This window comes from Actinia tenebrosa, unplaced genomic scaffold (genome assembly GCF_029948245.1).
Source record: "Actinia tenebrosa isolate PJP-AT-01 unplaced genomic scaffold, QUT_ActTen_1.0 PGA_scaffold2__45_contigs__length_23673736, whole genome shotgun sequence".
Lineage (NCBI taxonomy): Eukaryota > Metazoa > Cnidaria > Anthozoa > Actiniaria > Actiniidae > Actinia > Actinia tenebrosa.
This window is the reverse complement of record NW_028292579.1, coordinates 22,741,181-22,767,888: the sequence shown is the minus strand read 5'-3', so window position 1 is coordinate 22,767,888 and position 26,708 is coordinate 22,741,181. Positions and strand designations below refer to the sequence as shown.

General features: G+C 35.2%; 1 long non-coding RNA gene across 2 annotated transcripts in view; it reads right to left on the bottom strand.

Moving 5' to 3' along the window:
- LOC116300396 (uncharacterized) overlaps window positions 1-23,851 on the bottom strand; it is a 77,795-nt gene extending 53,944 nt beyond the window's left edge. Inside the window, exons 1-2 of one of the 2 annotated variants that reach the window (XR_016120399.1) lie at window positions 23,795-23,851; window positions 9,406-9,550 (exon numbers count right to left, since the gene is read on the bottom strand). This is a non-coding gene — a long non-coding RNA (uncharacterized LOC116300396). The remainder of the gene's footprint in view (window positions 1-9,405; window positions 9,551-23,794) is intronic. The other variant, XR_016120400.1, reaches the window with a different exon arrangement.
- Window positions 23,852-26,708: the final 2,857 nt, after the last annotated feature.

Genomic DNA, 26,708 nt, shown 5'->3' with positions numbered 1-26,708 from the left:
GGAGAAAGCTAATCATGCATCAAAAAGCCCTTAAAATCGTCAAATATCAAAGTTATCGTTTCCTCTATCTACTGGTCTTTCTCTTAATGATATTTCAAGAGTTTTCCGATACGATTCAGCGCGCCTTTGATGTGACGCTTTATGAAATAGGGCTTCCTGGCTGCGTGGAGTTAAGAAGGATTTCGGCTTCTTTAAGGTAGAGCTATTAGATAAGAAAGCTTATCAAAGGATCATTTATAGCTATAGGAATAGACTGAATAACATGACGGCTGCGATGGTGTATACTAGATGACAACAGAAAATCAATATACGAAACTACCGGTTTTTTTTATGTTAATGGTACAAATCATCTACGGCAGTTACCTCACTCGAAAAACACCGCGCGCAATTCAATGGCTTGCATATAGAGGGTTTTTATGATAGCCATGCTGTGGGGTAAATAAGCTGGTTTAAGCCTGCTTTTATTTTTATTTTTATTTATTTTTATTTTTTTTGAGATTTTATTTTTAAATAAAATCAAGAAATAAATATGAATTGGTTATTATTTATTAAACAAAACAAAACAAATTATTCACTTTTGAAGATTTCTCTGCTTTTATCGTTCCTTGTGTGTGTGTGTGTGTTTTTTTTTTTTTTTTTTTTTTTTTTTTTTTTGCATGTAAACTATTTTATTCAAAGATTTTTTTTACTTTTAAAGATTTCTCTGCTTTTATCGTTGCATCATGGTTTTGTGAGTTTTCCCGTTATGCTGTTGATTCGATGTCAATGAAAAAAGGAAAAATAACATATATAAAAAGCAGTCATCAGTGATCCAAAGCTGTTTTTCATTTTGGGCTTTTACTTCCAGACAGATATTGAGTAGATGAGATATAACAGATCTAATATATCTCGTAATATATGTTGTATTGGTAGCAGACAGGGTCAGCGGGAGGTATTAAAGGCCTTTCAACAAATGACTGTTTTTGTCACTTGTTTCACTAGAGTACTTGAAGAGTGCTGGATATGCTTTAAGCTCGCCTAAAATGTTTGAAATCTCTTAAAGGATATCATACTTACCACTTTCTTACATAAACAAACCAATTGTCTCACTTTAAGCATTAATTTTTCCTATTTTCAAATTTCGAATTTTAATTTTCTTATATTTATTCTTATTCGTGTTTCATTGTCGTTGTCGTTGTCGTCGTTCTCGTTCTCGTTCTCGTTCTCGTTCTCGTTCTCGTTCTCGTTCTCGTTCTCGTTCTCGTTCTCGTTCTCGTTCTCGTTCTCGTTCTCGTTCTTATTCTTATAGAAAAAGCAAGGTTTCTATTCGAAATGTAAAATAAAAGCTTGCTGGATTTTGAAATTATATATTTTAGCTGATCAAAACAAAGTGAATACATGATACAAAGCCTGATTGTTAGAGTCCCCATTACTGAGTCTAATCCCAAAGGTTTCATCTCAGTAGATTATATCGAGGTCTCTACGTGCAGCTTTTAGCGCCTCAAAAATCTTCATGGGAACGCTACTTACGCACATTGCTGGGTATGGTCATTACAAGGAGATCTATGACTTTTTACTACTGCTTTGCTTTTATTTGTATTCGCAGCACATTCTTTCTGTGTATGTTTTTTTTCGCTAATTAAAATGGTTTAAGATGACTTTAAGGTGTTTGTGTTGTTTTTCCATTTTTCCCTGTTGAAAATGCTGGTTTAAATTTGTGAGAGCAAAAATAGAGAGAGAGAAAGAAAGAAAGAAGAATTTTATATCAAAGCACAAACCGCGAATTTTTCCTTTTCTAAACACTTAGTAGTCCAAGGCGCTTTGCAGCGCAGTTTTAATCTTATCTGTCTTTCTAAAGCTTACAAGAAGACTGGTAACAAAAGCATACAAAGTATTGAGGGATTGATTTCGGGATAACATCAAAACCTTTTCCCACAATCCTATGCTCCATGAGATCGTTACCAGTCCACCTTTGCTCTTTGAATGATGGTTTCTAGAATCGAGTATACGAGGTGCTCATCCAGAATGCCGGTGCGCCGGCACTTTCCCTTACTTTCTGAATTACCACTTTCTTAGCGTTGATTCAAGCGCGCGTCCAACTTTCATCGCGTCAAATGTAATGCATCCATTACAAAGGGCTCGATATTACAGCGACTTTGGAGAAATAATATGCGCAGCTGCATAGTTTTCATGCGACGCTTGATTTAATGGTTTCAGTCGATCTCAAAGGCAACTGATTAGATCCGACGTAGCAAAAGTTCTACGTCTGAACTGAACGTTTATTTGACTAACTATCTTCATATACATAAAGACCACATAAAACTAAAAGAACTCTATTCTAAAGTTATTTCCTCCCAGCTAAGGAACTCGAATAAACGGTGAAAATATCTAACAGAAATCTGCAGTAACCTGTATGGAAATGGAATAGTGCGCATGACTATTATATAACCTAGCTCTTAGTCTCTAGTCTACGTAGGAAGCAAAGGGAGACTGGGGCGAGGATTACCTCCCCAAATACCCTCCAAAGTGCTACTCCGTCTGCTAAACAAGTTGCACTACTCAGACATCGGGAATATTTAGTGGCGTTTCCAGGGGTGGTTCCTTGGGTTGCGTGGAACCCCCTTTTTGTACGATCTCGTAAAACCATTCATGTTTTTTACGCTCAGTAGAATGAAATCGGAACCTCCAGTTCTGAAGCCAATCTTACCAGCTTTTTCTACGCGGCAGTCATTTTGAAACCTCCCTTTGGTGAAGCCAATCTTACCAGCTTTTCCTGCTGAACCTTACTTTTTAAAATACTGGGATCCGCCACTGAAATTTAAAATTTAAACTCAAGATCGTTTGATATTAATATTGCCCAGCATAGGAAATTCAGAATAATGAATATGATTGTGTTTGCAAACAATTGATCAGCCAAAAGACTCCACGTTTACGTAAAGGAATTCATGAATAGCGTGCACCTAAGATACTCTCGTTAACCTAAACGACTAAGCACTTACAATTTTATTTCCACAGAAGCGTACAATTTAACTTTTGCTCAAGTAAAAAGATAAAATTAGAAGGCTATCCCAAGACTCTTACAGCTATATATTCGAAACGGTCATCCTGAAAAACCTATAATATATAGAAGATATAACTAGCTAAAAACTAGTGTGAGCTGCGTCGTCGTTTCTAATGAAACAGTAATGATAAAAGGTTTACACCGTGAGAAGATATGAAAAAACTTACTGACGTTTCGGACGCAAGTCCTTCGTCGGAGTAAAAGAGCTCTTTTACTCCGACGACGGACTAGCGTCCGAAACGTCAGTGAGTTGGATGGATGGTTGCATGGATAGATGAAGGAGGGAGAGAGATAGCGAGCGAAAATAATGTAAATAAATAAACAATGAATGGATTGAACAGAGAGTGAACAAGTATAAAAACAATTATGAGTAAGGATAAATAAATGAATGAACGATCCAAGAATGGAAGGATGGATGGATGGATGGATGGATGGATGGATGGATGGATGGATGGATGGATGGATGGATGGATGGATGGATGGATTAATGAAGAGAACATAATGTCCATCAGTGTCCATCATTTTGTCATCCAAAAGTCAAAAGGAAGAAAAAAGCAAAGTATTTCATAATTTAGACGAGCAACCAGCCAGACAAGGCAAGGCAGACGAACTTTATTAAACGCCTTTCATACTCCCCCACTTTCTTTGCCCTCAGCTACACCGCAGGTTAACATTATGTGCTTATCCTTCTATTTCAACCTTATTCAAATCAACCCTCCATCATTTACTTTTCTACTACCACCAAGCGTGGTAGTAAATGGTTAGAGTGATTTTTCGTCCACTATTTGAGTGCTTTATACATGTGGTTCTCAAACATCTCGTGACGGGTGGGTGGTTTTGGTTTGCATCCTCAATTACACCACAGAAAAACTCATATACGATGGCGTCTCAACTTCCAGCCACAAACTTTTGTTTATTAACCCTCAAGGCCAAGAAATCTTCAAATCTAGCTTCAAAAACGTCAAAAACACCCACATATATATATGCTGAAGCTGCAATGGTCGATAAATAAAATTCACGCCTACACACACTTCTCAATATCCAGCAGAGTGGAAATATTTTTGGTGTAATTTGGAAAGTAAATATAAAAAACATCGTTTAGAAATGATTTTTAAGGGTTTAAAAAGATCATAATGCGTGCTAAGTGTCGTACTTATTGACTATTGAACGTAGTGGTATGTGTGAGCGAAATAGACCTTAAGCATGATGACGTTTTATACCTACACTTCCAGATCCTTTTCGGCAGCTTTAAGCTAATTATCATTATTGTCTTAGTATTCTCAAAGGAGTTTTCTTTTGATTATGAAAAGATATCTTGAAAATGATTAATGTAATTTAGGTAAGAAATATTTTTAGGGTTAGGGCGTAATTGAATACTGAATTTTTTTACTTACTTCTTTTACTAAAGATGATACGATTAAAGTGCTACTACGACGAAAATCGCTCAAACTTGAATTCAGCTGAAACTTCCTAAAAATACTCTTTAAAGGTCCAATATTCACTGTATGAAATGTTTTCTCGATATTCACTACGAAAGTATGATATTTTTACGATTATTTTTTGGAGTCTGTGATGTCATACACTCAACATCAAACATTGCTACATATATTTCTTTGTCACATATAAATCCTTAATTTATTTTATTCCTATGAAGCCCAAAGGGTGGCTAATGTGCTTATTTCACATTACTTGTGACTATAATTAATATTTTGGGGTGTTTGGGTATTTCTTTCTCCCTTTACTACTGATATTTTGATCATAAACTACAAAGAAATGTTTGGAGCGATGTTCGATGTTGAGTGTATGACGTCACAGACTCCAAAAAATAATCGTAAAAATATCATACTTTCGTCCTGAATATCGAGAAAACACTTCATACAGTGATTATTGGACCTTTAAAGAGTATTCTTAGGAAGTTTCAGCTGAATCCAAGTTTGAGCGATTTTCGTCGTAGTAGCACTTTTAAAAAAATTGTCAAAGTAAAATGCATCCCAATAATTTTTCTGTCGTCCAAATTCTTCATTTATAAATATGAACTACTTTATCACAGTATATAAACAAAAAAAGCAATAGTTTTTATTCTTGGTATGTAAGACAATTATTGAGATTTAAAGCGATGGAAATGCGCCAATGCTCGCGCATGCAAAGTCTCTAATCATAGATATCAGCAACAGGGTGCTAATTTGACTACGCATGTTCACGTTTATGTGAAGAGTGACCAATATGGATGCTCTGTTCAGTCTATTATAAACAAACGTCTTTCGTTGCACTAATATGCTTCTAGGTAAAATATTTTTCTGCAGGATATATGTTAAGGACTACTTTTATATTAAAACGAATTTAGAAGGAAATAGCTTGAGTTATCCAAGGTTATCTGAGGACATTCGAAGAATCTCTGTTCATGATAGTAGGCTGCAGTTTGTTGTCGTTTCGAATCACCAATAAACATCGTCGTAGGGCAAGGTAAAATACGAACGCTTTGTATTTGCCTAATTTTGATATCATATTTATTTATTTGGCTAAGATATAAATGAAATCGACGCTTTGTAACAACAGCTATAGAATGTCAAAATCTGAGTAATTGTGTGAAATTCCAACAATTTGATGTTATTCCCATTCAGATATTTCCAAATACTTATCGACACCCACCTGTTGATTCACATTAAAATGATGTGCTATGCTTCCCGTCTAGATGTATAGGAGTCGATATGTTTTAAAAATTGGGGAACCTTGATTTTTACTCTCGTTTTAGATACTATGCAATGATTCGTGCACTATACGCGAACCTGAATGTTCTATTGTTACAACTTATATTATATTCTTATATAATATTTCTTTATATTCTTTGAATTTAGTCATCATAAACTTACCGAAAATCGAAAAATCGAAAATTTTGCAATGGGAATGATTTCAGTGATTAATAACGCATTGTAAACATACCTAATTATTTCAAATGTGCAAATCAGATAAATGTAAGGCATTTCAGTGGTTTTCGCAAAATCAAGTGTCGACACCCACCACTTTCCAGCTAATTACAAGAACTTAGGTAATGTATATTATAAATGTACTATCGACATTATTTTGAAAAATGGGCAACGTATCTACAACACAGGAAGCCCAATAATAAAAGCTCAATAAATAAATAAAATTTAATAAAAACCTTTATAGTCTTTTTATAGTTGTTGATGATTTTTGAACATTTGAACTTTGCGCTTTTTAGCTTGAATTTAGTACTTTTTATGGCACATTGTATGTGGCCATGTAATACGGTTCTGCGGATTTAGCGCATGCCACATGCAAATTAGCACCCTGTTGATATCAGCAATCGTTGCGCCTGCCAATGAAGATTTATTTTCGAGTTTTGCTTATCCCGCCCCCTTTCAAGAGCTTCATGTCACCTGACTAACAAAAACTTTAATACACCAAGTATATTATCATGAGTGACCTATTACACATGACGTTAAACACAGCTAGTTTCAAAGAGCTGATCTTCATAGACGAATGGATGATAAACTAAAGAAAATCGGACTCTTAGAAAGAAACCGTGGAGAGGGTGGAGTCTAATTGATCCATGCTGGTCCTATTTGGTATTCTCGTACTTCACGCGAGAAATCAATATGCGCACACACCACACCACACCACACCACACCACACCACACCACACCACACCACACCACACCACACCACACCACACCACACCCCACCCCACCCCACCACACCACACCACACCACACCACACCACACCACACCACACCACACCACACCACACCACACGCAAAAATAGAGCAGTTTTCGTATGACTGTGAAAAAATCAGTGCCGTATGCGTGCCTTTCCGCGACCGTGATGTTTCTAGACTTTTGATTGGGGGATTTTTTTTCTCGCTCAATGTGATTGGTCGGACAGTGCCGTGACCTTGGCGTGATCGTGTCCGCACCGTGTTCCGAGCTGTGAAATTTAATTGGATGAAGAGTAAATTCTCGTGCAATGTGATTGGTCTGGTGTACATGTATGCCTTGCCGTGTCATGACCGTGTTCGTGCCGTGAGTTTTTCACAGTCATAAGAAAACCGCTCTATAAACAGAATTCAGGGAAAACCTCGCATTTGGCGAAATAACTAAAAGGAGTTATTCAAATTTTTTCTATATGATAAAACTATAGAAATCACGAGCAAAAAATAAAAGGTGATAACTTCACATGTGAACGTACTACATGTGATGGTGTACTCAACTTGTTTTTGAGCCTTGAAGTTTTTAGAAAAATATGTTTTGTCCATCAAATGTTTTAATTCAGTTTTATGTCATATTCAATGGCAAACTATTAAAGACTTAGAGAGTATGAGAGAAAAATATCAAATGCCCTTGACGGGAATAGAACCCACGTCTTCGGTATTCCAGTCCGATGTGTTAACCATTACACTACAAGGACCGACCACGCTGGTAACGCATCCGGAATATGAAACTGTGGCGGATTTAGGGGGGGTTAATTAGGTGCAAATGAACCCCCCCCCCCCCCCCACCGGCTGATACCTTGGATTTTATATATATTTTTAAATAAATAAATGAAAGTATGGTACTAACTCATGAGATTTAATATGAAATGGGACTGGTGGAAAGGTTATCCTTATCAGGAGCGCCCCTAGGCCAGTGATGTGCCTCATGGGAACTGATGATGCAAGAGAACGTTATTATTGTGCCTAGATTTGCAAAAATGAACCCCCCTCTTAAAGTCCTGGATCCGCCACTGTGAAATGTAGGGTAATTTGAAGTATATTATCGTACGTAGGTTTCATTGTTATAGATGTTTTGTATCAACCACGTAATACTTTTTATTAAAGACTAGTTGTTCTCCATATTATTTGATTTTCTTTGGATCGAAAAACTTAGACAGTACCGTACATCGGTCAAGCCAGCAGTGAGGCGCTATTTTTTTCCCACGGGGTAACGCCAACACGTTTGTGCATGTCCACTCTGCGCTGATTGGCTAGTTGCCTCTGAAGAAATCAGCTAGAGATCCTCTGTTTCCCTCACTTTTCCTCCTTATCAATAAAAATAGCATTACATATCAGTAACACCAGATAATTGCTCATTCATCTCTTATGATGAAATCTCATGCTCATCAGGTTTTAAGCGATAAAAGAACCTTGTAAAATAGCATTACACATCCGCAGTAACACCCGATAGTTGCTCACTTATCTCTTCTAATGAAATCTTATCCAGTCTTAAGTAAAGGAAGCTTCTAGACAGCACTAAATCGACCAGGAAAAAAAAAAGAAAGAACAGATATAGCTCAATATTTTACACCATTTAAAGAGGACGTAGTGCTTAAATAGATTTCCGATAAACGCGGTGGCCTTCCTATCCTAGCTATGTTCTAGAAATAATCTAGCGCTATATTCTATTACTGTTTGCTATATGTAGAGCGCCGATGGGGTACCGCATTAGTAGGAACTGTACGTTTATCAATACCATCTATGCTCCCTCAAAAACCTTTCAAACTTTTCAATATTAAAAAGCGGTGATATGCGAGATCGAAAGCGTGTTTTCGTGTTATTTCCCTAATGTTTGTTTATTTTCAGGAATTTTTTTAAAACTATGAAAAAATAACAGTGACAAAGTCAGTTTTGAGCAGCAGAACGTTCTAGTAGTAACCCCGGATAGCGCAGTATTCTCTTTTAAAGTGTTATAGCTACGTGCACTTTAATGGGTTCCGGCAACACCTACCTAAAAAATCAGACCCTTGAAAAATATACTCAGAAAAATAAAGCTCTTTCAATATCATTGTTCATTGGCAAAAACGAATCGAAAAAGTTAATACGCACACCACAATGGTTCCTTTAGGGACCCTTGACAAGTGAATGTCTTTATAGATTGTCATTCGCCTATTTAGACCGACTTCAAATGTTCACATCCCAGGTGCCTTTGCACGTCCTACAAAGGAAATTTCAACCGTCCTACCCCACCTCCAAAACGAAAGCTAGAGTTAATGTTTAATGAAATATAAATCTGATTTCGTGTAAGAAGTATTGTATAGTTTATAAAGGGACTTTTATTTAAATAGTTAAAAAGAAACGTGCTAATAAGTCAAGAAAAAGACTTTAGAGTGGTACTTCATATCTGCCGTTTCTTATGGGTTGCTATAGTGCTCTGAGATGTACTTTCAATTAGGCTGTGTGATTGTTGAAGAGTATTTCACGGAGAACAAGCCAAAGCGATATTGCATTAAAAGAAAACCAGAAAACGATGTAAACAAAGAAAAAGAGTAGAGGAAAGGATAGGAAAGGAAAGGAAATAAATTAAAGCAACGATAGAAACGATTTTTCAAAAAGTAGAACACAGATTGAAGGGGCGAAAATAATATTCCTTACCTTATGATTTACATGATGAGATTCTGGTTAGAGGCGAGAGTACTTGATGGACAGCGGATTGAATGTTCTAGTTCCTTCCACGTGATGATGAGTAACTATGCATCTGTATCTTTCTCATGGCGTGAAACTCGTGGCACAAACAAATCTACGATAAAATATACCAAAGAACATTCTAGATTTACTAAATGTTTGTGATTCATGAGAAAGCATGAGGTTTGTCCGGAACTGATGAATAATCAATGGCGCGAAAATACAGTGATCTAACATTGATAAACTGACAATTTTTGTCCTTAAGGAAATAATTAAGCTTTTAATAGGTTAGTGAATTAAATTAAAGATGGAGACTGGGAAGATATTCTAGCACTTGAGTTAGAAGGCATCACTGATCGATATGATGAGAGAGAAGAGCTTGGGTTTAATGATTTACTTTTTCGTTGCATTTAGAAGAAAAATAAATATATAAATGTTTAGTTGTTTTAAGATTATTTAAAATTGAAATAATGTAAACTAAACTGCAGAACAAATAATAAAAATAAATAAAGGAAAGAAACTAAAAGAAATTTTAAAGAGAAAACTTTAAAAACAATATAAAACGAATGCCATTAATTTTCGCATCCCTTTTAAGTTTTTCGTGCGCAAAATCAAATCCTTTTTGCAATCACCGGATAAGTAAGACTCACGGGAGTATTCTCAGCAGTCAATCAAATCTATCACTTTGCCGATAAACATAACATAGCTTTAGGAAAACAGCTAGAATGTTCTATAAATCATGAACATAACTTTATTGACAAAAGGTTCTTTATGCCAATAATTCATATGCGTATCAACAAAATTTTGATTGTCAAAACATAATACTAGATGTTGATAATACTTGATAGGAATGCCTGAATACATGGAGGGGGGAAATCAGAGGTTTAAAAAGATAAGAAAGAATTCAAAGGATCTTGCAGATGTCAACTGTTTATAGTGTTATTGTCCTTGGAAAAGAAAATATCGAATTGAAAAGGTAAAGAGTTGTAGAATTCTTGAAAGAAAATAAAATAGATTAAATGTGTAAATGATTTAGAATATAAAACTAATAAGATGAATGAAGAAAAATGAATAACTAATAAAAAAAGGTGTGCAAAAGACAAAACTGACAAAAAAATTTTGAAAATGCAACCAACTTAAGTATAAAAAAGGAAGAAAATGAAAATAATACAATACATGAAGCGACAATGAAATACTCAGGAGTAACCTGAATAGAATACTGAAATATTAAACAATAACTAGTACTTTATTGAACAATAACCAAGAAGTGAAAATATAAGTTAAAAAAAAAAAAAAAAAAAAAAAAAAGAAAAACCAGAAAAAACACCTTGCCGCGAGCGTCGCTAACGAAAGAGCACAGATATCAATCAATCGTACAAAGTGGAAACAACAACTAAGGACAAGTCAAGTAAACACCAATGCGGGCACTTTATAGTAATTACAGAACATGACATTTCATGAACACGTCATCCAAACTAAAGTCTAAGATGCAATGTCCTCGAGCTACCGTTTCTTTGATTGCTAGTCAAACTTTGAAACGGCTTTAATGACACATGATGGGAGTGTGGTCTGTGAATCACTGATTTTTGTTGCCTTTGGTCATTTTCTTTCTTTGGCTTTCTTTCTTTCTTTCTTTCTTTCTTTCTTTCTTTCTTTCTTCTTTCTTTCTTTCTTTCTTTCTTTCTTTCTTTCTTCTTTCTTCTTTCTTTCTTTCTTTGGCTTTCTTTGGATTTCTTTGGCTTTCTTTGGCTTTCTTTGGATTTCTTTGGCTTTCTTTGGATTTCTTTGGCTTTCTTTGGCTTTCTTTGGCTTTCTTTGGCTTTCTTTGGCTTCTTTCTTTCTTTGGCTTCTTTCTTTCTTCTTTCTTTCTTTCTTTCTTTCTTTCTTTCTTTCTTTCTTTCTTTCTTTCTTTCTTTCTTTCTTTCTTTCTTTCTTAGTGAATCGCAGTGACCTTGACCTCCTATGAGACAGTTCTCCTGAAGCAACCAGACAGTAAGCCTGGAGTAATGCTTTTAAAATCATAATTATTGAACTGAATGGAATCTAAAAATAAGTGACCCCACTCCCCACTCCTCTTGAATACTTTATAAAATACGAAAATGATCTCGAGAAAATTTTCAAAAGTTTATAAGAAAGAAAGAAAGAAAGAAAGAAAGAAAGAAAGAAAAAAAGAAAGAAAGAAAAAGAGGGAGGAAAAGTTCAGAAATTTGAAAATATTAAAAATTTAAAAGCTGTCAACACGAAGGAAAAAGACCTGAAGCCGTCTAAGAACCACTTTTGGCTAAAAACATTTGAATCCATTGATAACAACTATTTCATCGGAAGTAAAGAAAATAACTTAAGCACCTTTGAGTGAAATACACCAATCAGATTAAAAGGATACGGTCGGTTCCTGGGACTTCGAAAGAAATAATGGCAAAATTGTGGCATAAATGAGGCGCGAGGCCAAGGTTAACTAATGTCAATATGAGAAACATAACAGTTGGAATTTTTGATGCTGACAAACAATTTAGGCTATTCTCTATAATGAAGTATTTGGACTGATTAAACCAGGATTTGAGCTTGAATTGTTGAATAGATATTGGTAAAACAATAGTAAGAATGAGGCCAAGGGTTTTTTCGATACTGACAAACAAATTAGTTTAGTCTCCATCCTAAGGTATTTAATTGAACCATGCAGGATTTGAGCTTTGACTTTAGAAAAGATATTGGTAAAAATAGTGGTATGAGTGTGAGGCCAAGGTTAGCTATTGTCAATATATGTGGAACATAACAGTGGCAGCTTTCGATGCTGAAAAAACAATCTGGGGTAATCTCGTCCATAATGGAGTATCTCGAGTGATGTAACCAGGATTTAAAGTATCATATAACGACGGAAGGGCTGGTTTTAGAGAGTAAGCTTTTTTCTCTTTTTTAAATCTCAACCGGATAGATGACTTCATATATAATACTGTAACGAATTAAATTATTATTGAATGATAGCTGATGGGGATAGCCAAGGTCAAAACAAAATGGAGAATGACATCATTGTGGAACCTATGAGTCGCACTGCGCAGGCTCAAAAAAAACTTGAGAAAATGGTTTCGAGAGATTGGATGATAAACGGTTTCTTGATATTTTCCATGAATTTTTATTTTTTTAAGGTTTATTAACTAAACAAAAAGGAAAAGAAAGAGAAAATGTAGGGAAATTTTAAAGAAAGTTAAGGCTGTATCACTAATTTCACTCTGTTCCATATATACAAGTCTTTCACCAAGTAAAAGCAAAAAGAAATTAAGAACTCAAAAGTAGAAAAATGAAATAAAATGAAAGACTATAAGAACAACGACAACTCTTAAAAAGCTACCGATTGAAAAGCAATATTAATAGTAACTTTGCTACATCATAACTTGTCAAAATTTCTATTATTTTCGTTTCATTTTCATCATATTGTATCCTTTTTTGGTAGGCTGCCAATACAAGTCATTGAGAGAACTTGAGCACACAAAAGAACGGATAGGCGTAGAAAATCATTATCATCAATTTCGAAATTACTTTGTTTTTACCGGATTTTTCATTATCTGAAAATTATTCTTGAACATTCTTCTTTTACACGCCTTTATATTTTTATCCCGATAAAATATTAAATCTTAGCAAAAACTCGAAAAATAATACTAGAATTGGTGTCTTCTGATACTACATAACTGATATTTCAGCTAGTAAAATAACTCGAACATTCTTTTTTACGCATTTGTATATTTATCCTGATGAAATCTTATTGATATAAAAATCCAAAAGTAAGATTATATTACTGATATTTTAGTTAGAAAAAACTCTATAACAATTTATACAATATCACATGCTGCGCTTATAGTATCACACAGCAAACATTCCGCATCTAACACGAAAATCGTTTTGTTCTAGAAAGCTCTTCGCCCGCCACTCGTAGTCAATACATAATGGTGGAAATGTAAAAATAAAATAACATGGGACATAACGTTTTATAAAGCTTAATTGGAGGGAAAAGATTGGGTGAGAATTTACTAGAGTTTGGGTTTGATATTCCGGCTATGATTACCGGTATTGGTTAGTACCAATATCAACCCCTCTCCCTCCCCCTTCAGAGAATTCTGATTAGTTTTTCTGTGATTTATTTGCCTTAAGGACATATATGCATATCTATTATATAGTTAGTATAGTATGCGCGCGCTGATTGGTCGAAAACTGTGCTTTATTAGTGAACCGAGCACAGACGCCATCTGCGCGCACAAAGTGCTGCTAGATCCTGCGACCGTCTTTCTTTTTGCGTAAGTAAACTCAATACAGAAATAAAATTAGTAACTATATATTAAAACGAATAAAACAGCTTTTTTCCGTGCTCCGTTCAGTAATAAAGCACTTAGGCTAGTGCTTCTCCTTACACTTCTTTCGTGCTTATGTCACTTCCTGCGTGCTTACGGAGCACGGAAAAAGCTGCTTTATTTGTTTAATATGTTTTTCAAGCCAATAACGACAATAACAGTACTAGAACGACAAAACTTCAAACCTTCAAAAATATTATAAGACACAATATGCCTCCATTCAAAGCACCAAGCAACGATAATTTGAGAGCAAAAAGCATAATCTATTATATAGTTATTTACGACCATCTTTAGAAATATTCTTTGTATGGTGATCGTTTTATAGGGGTTCATTTGGAACCATGCACACTGTGACAGCTGCTAAATAACTAGGCAATGTTGGTCGCTGTCGCCTTAGGGAGGTTATGGTAAAACGAAATGAAGTGGCCCAACTTCATAGCTGTTAAAGATATAACAGAGGTTAATTCATAAGCACCATTTCTTCCATTATGTTGCAAACCGGTTACATAAAAAGGGCTTACTATTTCTAATAACAACACGAACGGTCGCTTGGGAAGAGGTCCAACACCATAACCTATTTCTTATCACGACACCAACTGTCGCTAATAGCGGTCCTTCATTATCATCCTATTCTTTTAAGAAATAAAACAAGTTTCTTTAATCCAAACATGTTTCGGGGCACATACCGCCATCATCAGTGGATGTTAATGATGGCGGTATGTGCGCCAATTGTTTCTTCACTGCACTGACTTAACAGACCATCCTTTTCTTATTACTACAATACGAGCGGTCGGATTAAATGGGTACTGCACCATAGCCCATTATAACCAATACCAATGATCAAAAAGGTTCCTAAAGGCTTATAATCACTACATGCTATTCTATACACTGCAATTATCAAAAGAGCAATCAAGTCGTATCTTAATGTTGTTATAACGATAATGGACAATTACATCCTTTGTTTCACAGGTCTTTAACTGAGGCCTAGAACATTCGCCGCAAAATCAAAACTCACATAGAAATATATAATAGAACTTTTCAAAAAGAGGCGTCCTCTGCATATCATTACCTCAAAAATACATAGATATCATCCTGCAAGGGCGCTGTCCTAGGAGCTGTCAAGTGTTTTCGCTGAAGCGTCTGCAGCGAGAGAGTTTTGCCGAAGATGTGCTGATGCTATAGCGAAATTCTAAGTGAAGTATGCATAACTCTCCAAGTCCACGACTAAAAATTAGTTCTATTTTTTTAACCTTTCGCGCCTTAAAGTTTCTCAAACCTTGAATGTTATCATTGTGAATGTTTTATGTAACATACTGTAAAAAGTCTTTTGCAACGCCAGCGCACACAAGTTTTAGTATAAAAAATTACAGCACAACCGAAATTCAAGGTGTAATAATACATTATCAGTTAATATCTAGAAATTCGCCTGCCGTTAATATGCCATCAAAGAAAAAGCTAGCAAGCTGTACGCGGCTTTGCAGGCAAAGTATTCATTCAGGATAGAGGAATAGTTGAAAGATGACGTCACTTTAGTCGAAGATGACGCACTCACGGCGCGTTTATTATATAACTACTTTAATCACATAGTACATTAAAACGAAATTCATCAGCCCTATTGACTTAGTCTTCATTATACAAGAATTAGTTCGATAAAGGCAAAAATGAATAAAATTTATTTATTAAAAAATTTATTAAAATGATTTTCCCGAATTTTTTTTAGATTTTCTAAGCCTGCAATTATTTTTAGAAAATAAAAAAAGAAAAAAAAAATTGTTTTAGAATTCTATATTCTATATGAGGAAATGTAAATTCAAATGTTCTCATTTCATTCTTTGGTTATTTATTGGCGATAAATATAAATATAAATTGGCGATCCCTAAATTATCACTTGAATCTCGTTTTTTCGCTATCCTTCGTTGTCGATATCGCATTAGAAAAAAAGCCAGGTGATGATTTCTCCTATTTATTTGGAATATATTTACATTTTACGAGTAGGGATATAATTTTTGCGAACACTACAATTACTGAGGTATTCCGACTGTTCTTTTGATTACAATTGAGAGTTCCAACTCCGTGTGTCCATTAAGATATCTGTTTTTTGCATCGATAATAAAGTCTTGATATCATTTATTTCGCGATATGTAATTTTTAATGACTGGTTTTGAACGATGAACTTAGTTCTTGCCACATTGATTAAGGTCACGCGTTCTCCGCTTCTCCGAGCATTACATAACAAGCATTCCTGCAAAATTTCCTATATGTACGCGTGAGCTGAACCCGAAGACAATTGGAAATAATGCCTATAATGATGATCAACACGCCTAAAAGACGGTTTCATTTCCAGCGCCCGACCAGAAATGGAAGCGCACTTGTAAAATGTATGACCGATAATGATGGGCTACACACGCCTGATCGATATGTGCTCAGGTGTTCACATTTGCAGCGCTCGACAACCTCAGTTTCTGTTCAACTCAATTTTCAAACCTCTAGAGGTGCGGTGTTACATCACCGCAGCACCCCTTGAGTTATTTTTTCGCCTTTTGGGCCTGTTTTCTTGGAGACATTACATCGCAATCAGAAATTAAGGAGAAGCAAATGCTTAGAAACAGAAAATAAAATACCTTCGACAATTAAAATGAGGCTCATCAATTAGAAAGAAAAACATAACACAACAATATCTCATCAGCAAACGAAATGATTCCTCGGTAAATCTTGAATGATTTTTAAAATATTTTCTCGGAATCTGAACCGAAATTCCCTAAAAATCGCCACCAGAAAAATAGACCAGAAACTCGGCGAGTTTAAAGAGAATAAATGTTTATTGCCTAAAAAGCCGATTACTAGAAGCGGACGGTTAAAGTTTAGCGTTTTCAAGACAGAAATGAGGTAGAAATGCGTACGTGATGTTGTCAGAATGGCTAATAAATAAACGCGGTCTTTGACACAGCGTGATGGACATCTGGAATAATCAGACCTTTGGCTATTTTTGAACCATTAACCATGCGCACGCACATGTTATAGACCAGCTGGTGTAACTATATAAGACCACATCTTTGGCTCAATCCGTCATATCCAAATACACAGACACTCGTTGATCACTAAAGACTGTGCTCCCAAAAAAACGCCTGAATCTAGCGCAGTATAAACACTGGACTTAATGTTCACTGGGCAACGACGATACAACTAAAAAACGTATCTCAACACACTAGACAAACTCGAACTTTTGGGAGACTTTTCGCTCAAGAGAACCGAAAGAAGACGTCTAAAATTAGCGGACACACGTTGTTTACTCAAAGAAACATCTGCAGGGGCGAGCGAAGAAAGTGTTCAAGAGAAAGTAAACTAGACTTATTTCGTTCAACGTTCAACGACAATATGAAGGCAGATCAAGGCGTTAAGCGACCTACAAGCTCAGAAAGACTGAACTTTTCAAAATGCTCTTCGCGATCAAGCTCCATGGAAGACTATTTGATCGCACAAAGCGCTTTTCCGGATTTCTTCTACCAGGAGAACGAAGACGGGCGATTCGTCAAGGGATGGAAAAAGAACGATTCCTTTACTGGAAGAGAGAGTTTTAGAGCGAAGCAAAGCTGCCTGAGATCAGCAGAAAAGGATCTAAGCATCTTGGAGTGGTATCGAAAGGAATATGGAATGAAATGAATTCAAGCGGGATTTGCTCACTCGAGTGAGGGATAGAAGAGACCTAAAGACGGCGATGCCGAAGTCGTAGGGCTTGAAGCCTCAGAACTCAAACCATGCGGTCAAACACTTCTGTAGGGAAAACGAAAAGAGAACAATTGATGTATATTTATCAAAGCGCATCGCTCAAGTGAAGACTAAAGACCTTTCACTGTTGTATTATAGTTCGTCATGCTTAGTCAACCAAGATCTGAAAGGAAAAGACTTTGAACTATGAACATGAACTTTTAGTTTCGCTTTAAGTAAGAAATGTTAAAAGTGTTCCTTTAAATAATATCTTTAGTTTTCTTTCCCTGCTTTGTATGATATATGTAACGAGTAATCTAAGATCACTGATCATCGAGTTCTCGCTGGCCCAGCAGAAACTGAAAAACACTTGCTACTCAACGAGGAATATTTAATTTCAGAGTTAATGGAAGGTCGAATAGCTTAGCTGTAAATCAATAATCCAATCTAGATTGACGTTGGTACAATTAATGCTAAACCAGTCGATAGCTGACGATGTAGGTAAACGAGAAATTGAATATTCAGTAAACACCAGACATGAACGTAAGAATGAAATAAGAAAAAATGTCTTATTCGAATCAAATTCGCTCACTAGAAGACGTAGTCTCTCGCATAAGCCATGACTCTAGGCTTAGAAAATCAATTCCTGAATATCTAGAATGTCAAAATACGATCTTAAAATATATAAAAAAGATGATATTCGAAAAGTTGTATATTCTTTAATCTAACTATTGTATGATAAACTCACAATTTTTGAAATAAATATTTTCATATGTTTTCGTAGAGATGTTTTTGGGTGTTGTTGTTGTCGTAAAAAATAATGATATTCAAAAAGACTTTACATCAGAAGACTTCATATTAATATTCACCATTCAGTTAGTGTTTCTCCCACTCATATTGTGTTTGAATTAACATTACGATTGAACCTAGATGATTTGCGCATAACGAAAACGTATTTTGACTCCTTTGACAAAACATTTTCCGGAATTATTCTCCCCCAAGAACACAAGCAAGAAATGATTATCCATTTTTGATAAAAAAGGGAAAAAATTATTTTCCTGAAGGTTTGTATTAATTTTCCTAAAAGCGTTTATTTAAAAGCAATGTTTTGTCGCGGGAAATGGATATTTTATCAAGCCAAACTGAAATTCATGCTGTCGCATTTGCTTTTTTTTCTTCTTCTCTCGCCCACGTTCTAAACTTTGAAAATCAATAGAAAAAGCCCCTGATAATTCACGTCTGGTCGTCTGTAGCTTGGTGGGCTATTATCGTAAGGTTAAAGGTATGAGTTATTCATAGCAAGAGAACATAGAAAACCAGAGGAAAAAACTGATAATTCGTGTCTGGTCGTCTGTAGCTTGGTAGGCCATATCGTAAGGTTAAAGAGTTCTTTATCCATATAGCGAGAAGAGACAATAGGAAATCAAAGGAAGAAAAACCTTATTCTAGCTAGAAAGGAAAAAAATGACGATTATTTTTCTGGCAAAGCAATTGGAGCCGAGAAACAACATTTATAAATGACTTCTTGAAAGGAGTAATAAATGGATGTGAAGTTCTTTACAGATTTTGACACGACCATTTCCTCTTGATATCAGGACTGAGAGTCTGATCTGAAATTCAATGTGTGTTTTGATATGGAACTTGACAACAGGCGGGGACAAGGGCAAAGGAAATGCAGCGGGAGGGCTGGGTGATCATTCAATTTCCTTTTATTATAGATTTCATTCTATCCATCCACCCACCCATCCATCCATCCATCCATCCATCCATCCATCCATCCATCCATCCATCCATCCATCCATCCATCCATCCATCCATCCATCCATCCATCCATCCATCCATCCATCCATCCATCCATCCCATCCCATCCATCCATCCTTACTTTATCGTGTTTTTCTATATCAATGCAACGTGCGAAAATACTAAATAATTCATTTCTATTGGCCTACCATGGTCATTCTTTATTCGAAATATTTAGCTCTCTTGTCATCGATTCATAGATTCCAATTGTCAAAGCCATACTTTAATCAATGACAGTATCAAGCGCAGATATTCTGTCTTCTCTGGCTCACGCTATCACAATTTATCATCCTTTTTTTGTAAACAAAGCAGGATTTTTCCTGTTTCATCCATTCTAAGGTGGACTCAAGTAATGTAAGATAAACCAGATAGCTGAACTAAAAGCTGGAAGCTCTCATCGATGACATCTTAGAAGTCTTAAAAATAAAATACTAATCGCCTTTATGCCAAGGATTCTTTCGTTAGTCTATCGTTACTATGATTCCAATAATCATGACGGAAAAAAATTTTTTTTAGGAGCTTCTTTTGCAATAAATTAAGATAATGTAACAAAACTATGGCATTGAAATGGTATCCTAAGGAAAAAATGTTTTCCAATTATGCATCATTTGAAATATTTTTGCAGCAGTACAGAGGTTATCCTAGGGGAAAATGCATAATAATTATGTTGTTGGAAAACTGAAAAGGACGAAATTATATATATCGAAAGGGCTTTCCTTAAAGAGCATTGAAATGGCTTTTCTAAAAATGTGAACTCAAACACTGAAATGGCTTTTCTACAAAAGCTGTCATTCTTGACAGAAAAAGTTTTTTTTATTAATAGTAGCTGTTATAGTACTTGGAATATAGCATCTTTGCGATAAGATGTACAGCAGAGTGGCATTGAAAGGGCTTTCCTTATCACAGTCAGAGATTTTCCATTATTTGATTGGAAATGCTATAGCTGAACACTACCTTAAGACACTTTTAAGATAAGACCACGACAACATTAAAATGGTTTTCTGAAAAGAAATGTCTTTTGATAGTTTGATAGTAAATGAGGTATTCTTACTAGTTACATATTTTAATGGTTTTGGACACTGAACTTATAAAATTATTTTTGCTGTATAGCATTGAAATGGGTTTTCATACAGTTACAGCATCGAAATGGCTTTCACTAAAAACGAATTGCCTAGTTAATTTTAATTTATTCCCCTCTTTTTATGAGGCGAAACATGCGAAACCAATATAGACAATATTTACCGCACAAAGACAGGCTGATCAGTACCCGACTTTCTTTTCCATTCAAACACAACCACTAATATCGATGGAAAGTTGTTTCGGACCTACAACGTAGTATCAGTCAGGTTCTCTGTGGCGTGCATGTTTCGCGCCATGATTGTGTAAAGCACTCATCAGGTCTCATCAAAATCATGGTAGCTATTATAATGCTAATTATTTTATCATGGTAATGATGATTACGATAAGTGCTCAGCTGAGGAGCTATGGAAAAAGGGCGGAGGAAACTGGATGAAGATTATTACAAGTAGGAGAATAACAAAACACTAAGAGAGATTGAATAGGCCTTTTGCAATAGATTGACACGTGATTGTTACTGGATGGCAAAAAAATTTGGACTCCCTTTATCTAAAGATTTTTTGCTGGATTACTAATGTCTTATCCAAAACCTTTTCAAAGATGCTTTTTTCCCCCTTATAAGATACTTTCCATTTCAAGATACGAAGCAGTTTAAAGTCTGTTTGCCATCCAGCAGAGCCTTCCTCAAGGGACCTTTGGCTGAATTGATTCGTTATCAAAATGATATATCATCACGTGACTTTTTGCTGCAAAGGGCCTATTGATTACAATAAGCATGACAGCTCACCAGTAAATCTGATTATGCAAAATATGAAATCAAGGTATCATATAGAATACAGCAATGTAGTTCGTAAAGCAAAAGTAAAACGATAAATAAAACACCAAAATAAAAAACGCTTATACATATTCATGTACTTCAAAGTAAATATCAAATAAAATAACGATTTCAACACATAAAAAAATATTAACAATGAAAAGAATAGACCTTCCCTAATAAAAATGAAAACTGTCAAATAGTTTATCTTAGTTTCATAACTACTAACATCAATTAAAAAAAAAAAAGAATTAAAATTGCCAATAACAGCATTCTTCAAGATTTTTAGAAAAATCAAATAAATTATATGATAGTAAAGATGATAATGACGATGAAGATGTAGATATTTTTGTTGATGTTGTGGGTGTTGTGACAATAATGATAATGCATTTGATGATAAAGATGAGGATAAAGATGTTGTTGATGTCAGGTGCTGATAGTGATAATGAAGTTGATGATGAAGATGCTGCTGCAAAAAAGATGATGTTGTTGATGATAAAGAATAATAAAAATGATGACGAAGATATATGATGAAGATGCTGCTGCTGATGTTGTAATGACAACGACGATGATGTCGATGTTGTGATGATAATGATGTTGATGATGATGTTGATGATAATGAAAAATATGTTATTGTTGTTGATGATAATGATGTTGGTGATCGTACACTCATACATGCATGGTTCAGTGGTTTTTCCCATATATAACAACCCCTCGTCTATTATTTTCACGGTACGTTAAGAGGGAAAAGCGACACGTATTGACACGTGGGACATTATCGGTTTAAGAAAAAATCCTTCAAAGATTAGAGTCTTTATATATTCTAATATAATGCCCCTTCAATATATATAATATAGCCCCTTCAATAGTGAAATATACCCTATGAACTCTATTAACCGGTCAACCTCTATTTATCGACCGGATATCAAAGAGATCACAGAGTTCCCTCAGCGATGGTTGCCTTATGGAAATATTCTACTGTACCAATGTATACATGTACAGTATGAAAGAGATACGTAACCTCTATTAAGCGGTCAAAGTCAGAATCACCCAGCGATGTACTGTACCAATGTATACATGTATGAATAAGAAAGAGTTAAGTCCCTATAACCTCTGTTAATCGGTCAAAGCAACCACAAAATTCCCCAGCGATGGTTGCCTTATGGAGGTTGTACTGTACCAATGTATACATGTGTGAATAAGAAAGAGTTAAGTCCTAATAACTTCTGTTAAGCGGTCAAAGCAACCACAGAATTCCCCAGCGATTGCTGACTATGGAGGATCTACTGTACCAATGTTTACAATATATGAATATGAACAGGTTACATCCGCGCCTTATCTTTAGACGAAGGAGAAGATGCTAAACGTGACAGACATTATTAATGTATTCATATGGATAAAATGAAAAATGGAAATGAATGAAATGAAATATGAGACGAAAGTCGGAGTTTCATTCCGGTATGGAAATGCAAAACGAGAGATAATAGGAAGAAGTCAATAATTAAGTCGGATGTTGGTTACACATAAAGAAGGCGATATTTGTTTTAAAAAACGAACAGCTTCTTAGGCTGTCAAACTGAAATAGAATGTTATCTGAAAAGAGTAAAAATAGCTCTCAGAATTCATGAACTCAAACACTTATTCCTGTCAAAGGTTGCCCTTAAAATTCGTATTCATAGAAAAATACCCGGAAAAATACAACAGACACAGCTCTTGCAACTGTCATCTATCTTATCGTACGTGCCGGAAAAGAGCCCAAAACCTGAATACCTACTCATTATAAATATCAACTCGCATGAGAAATAACATATTCTATGCATAAGCTAGCTAACTCACTGATCCTTTTTAATGATCAGTGTCGTGATGATACTGTATCTCCTTGGCCGAACTTTTAAAGGCTAATCAGTCGGCTGACTAATCACCTTTTTTTGATGCGCTAATTATTTTGGTTATAATGGAGTAGAAGTTCGTTAGTTTTATAAAATCATGCATAAGAAAACTATGAACTAATTTAAGTCAGGGTACGGTTAGAGCCAATAGGAATCACTCTCTTTTATTTAGTCCGAAGCTATAAATGTACCAACTGATTTTGTGAATTAAACGCTCTACTAAAGCTAATAAAATCTGTAGAAAATGAAACAAAGTGCAATAGAAAATGTAGGATAACTTTTTTTAAGCACGTTCTGAGAGCTATATATATATAGATATTTTGATAAATAATCTAACCAGCTTTAGGGCGGCATCAGGTATATCAGGTATATCTCAGAGTCAACATATAATGGTTTTGTTGCTATAAAATGTGGCGTCCACAACGTACGTGCAATTACAGATTCAAATCATGATGTGTGATAATATACTTTCCTTTAGCACTCAAGACATCAGTGTCTATTAGGTTGTCTTAGTTTTAAGGTGGCTATTAGCCCTCATTATTCATGTCAGCCTCAAACGATGCGCCTTTTCGTAATTTTTATATAAGACTTGAATCTTATTTTGAGAAGTACTCGTTAAGTGAGCAGATGGTGCGAAAAAAACATTAACGATGATATTCAAATTTGGCATCTGGATTCGTATAAAGTTTGAATATTAGAAATTATGAAAGATATAAGACCATAAAATATATCACCTTATCTGAGTCGAAGTTATCAGCACCACCATATAAGGCATAATGAACAAACGCTTTTTTGTACCAAAGCTTCACATATTGTTTGAAAAAGAATATCTGGAAGAAGAAGAAAAAAAAACGATTATAACAATCAGCAAAACTATGGCTCAAATTCCGCTTAATTCCAATTTTCGTTATTATGTTCAAGTTTTGTAGATGGCTCTAGCTGGCTCAATACCAAACTATACCCCCACTATAACTGATGCTAAAGTGTCTTATTACTTAGCCTATCGGAAAAAGCAAGCATACATGTTAGTAGACACAAATTCCATTGTTTGTTTTCGTTTGCTTTAAGTTATAGTCACTAAATATACAACTTTGTTTCACGGGCCAAATGAGATCACTCTATTTTTTCCAAGTCTACTGAACTACGCTACAATTGTAACAAGCCACAACCTCTGCTCGTTATCAACCATTACTTTGAATAAAATCTGTTTTTTACAATGGCCTTATCTCTGCCATTACATGACTCTTCGAACTTAGTTAACTACTTAGCTTAGGAACAAGAGTCAATGGGCGGTAGATAGGCAGTAGCAACATAATGGATCTCTCTAATAATTGCGCGCCGTTCGTCTTTTCTCACCGATAACTGTGTTAGTCTAGTCTATTAACTAACGAACTACTAAGCTATTTTCCTAATCAAACTGGCTATCGAGTCTATTTAATGGACTTGTTTTTTCAGACTATCCGCCCATCGTATTTTTGTTATGTTGTGTCTGTAACATGCAGGGGTGGATCTGGGAGGGAGGGGTGGGGGTTAATTAGTATACTTTTACTAGTCAACCTTGCACGATAAAATGACTATAAAATATATAATATATGAAACGTATATTTAGCATTTATTCGCCGAAGGCGAAGTGAATATCGGGGAATATTTACCGAGACGCGAGCATTTAGCATATACCAATTTGTGTACAGAGTAACTTATTTTTATATACAATAATTCAAATTCAATAAGACAAATTCACGCAAAACTTTTAGCAAAACTTTTAGGCCATACTTCGTTGCCTTTTTAGTATTGATAGGAATGGCATTTACTTTCATTTTTTCGATTTCCTCATCGGAAATTGTAGCAAAACGATTGCCGGCAGATGCCACTTTGTTGCCGACTCAATATTCCGAGATTCAGAGGTGAATATCGTACAATATTCACCTCCAATTAACCAATGAACGCGTGCGTTCTTAGGAAGTACACAAGCTGGTATATGCTAAATATTTATATACACTTGATTGTAGAAAGGTTGTAGTATATATTTATACACATATCTAATGAGATTCAAGATATCAAATGAAATGCAAAACTTAAAAAGAAACTTATTTGGTCTTGTTTATTTTCTGTTGTATCAAAGACATTTAAGTATTGAACAAAGTCAAGTTCAAAAAGTTTTTTCCACAAAATTTTGTGGTTAAACAAACATTTTTTACATTAGGTATCTGTATAATAGCGCAGCGCACTGATTCTAAAAATAGCTTAAAGATTCGGACAAACATTGCATTCTGTTTAACCGCTACGAGGATTATACGAACCGATCTTATTATTTTTACTTAAAGTTACAATAATAACCCATGTAAACTAAGATCAACTGCGATCGGCTGTGAAAATTATCTGCTGAAAGTAAACTTGTAAGTTTGTTTGTCCCCATTTCCTCTTTGTCTTCGTTTTTATGACGTCACGGTTGCGCTGCGCTATTGTATACTACAACCTTTCTGCAATCAAGTATGATAGGTATATATATATCTATACATATAAGGCGTAATTGCGTTCCCGTTTGATGATGAACATGACGATAATGATACAGTCCTCATTATGTGGATATCACGAACTTAAAAACTCATACTTGAACTTCCGTATCTCCTAACAACACGTATTGCTAATATAAGAACGTAGCAACATTTAGAATATTATTTATACATTATAAACTATACACATGTTTTGTTCTGAGTCTTTAAATTTGCAGCTTGCTTGATATACTGAGAGGATCGGCTCAATAGACCTATCCCGAATCCGCTTGACTAGTCACGAAACAATGGTTTCAAGTCGAGGTTGAACTTGATGAATAAAAGTATAAAGTTCAATCTCGACTTCAAACCATTGTTTCGTAGTCAGTCAAGCGAATTCGGGATCGGTCTATTGGATACATTACAAGCGCAGTACAAATATATAGATTTTTATATATTCTCATGTAAATGTTAAACACTGTTCAACAATATAACAAAAAACGTTTTCCGATAAGCTTACGCGGAACCGTCATGTTTCACCGGGACGTGACTACATCAGTATATTCAGAGATAAAGCAATACGAAGAAAGGCTTCCGATCCACGTCCAGTACAAAAGCACTGTGTCGCGTTCGATGGAACATGACCACCCACGATTTCAAAGACTGAAGTGGCGTTAGTAGATTAACACGGTTTTTTTTCTTAACACTTCTCTTGTTTTGACTGAATGCTGCGTCCAAGTTTGATGTGCGCGCAACTAGCTATTGTTTGAATTCTAGCGATTATCGGCACGGCATTCTTACCAGCGATTGATGATAGATTAAGTCTTATCTTAAGATAGATATTGGACTGATAAAGATTATTGAACCCCAAACGTGACTTTGTACAAGTATTTTAGAGGAAATTTGGTGCATTACCGACTGTATTAGCGATACTGATCAAGCGTTCCTAGAGATGTTTCAAGTGGAAAACCCTATACATAACAATGAGCGCTTTCTTTGGATAATCATATCTATGGATACCAGTCGTGGTTGGGTTTTCAAATACCAACACCTTATTTGATAAATAGTTCAATCCAACCGTGCGCTAGAAATCTTTGAGAAAGGACAGTCAGTCAACCTAAATATATTTTCTTTTTTTTTTTTTTTTTTTTTTTTA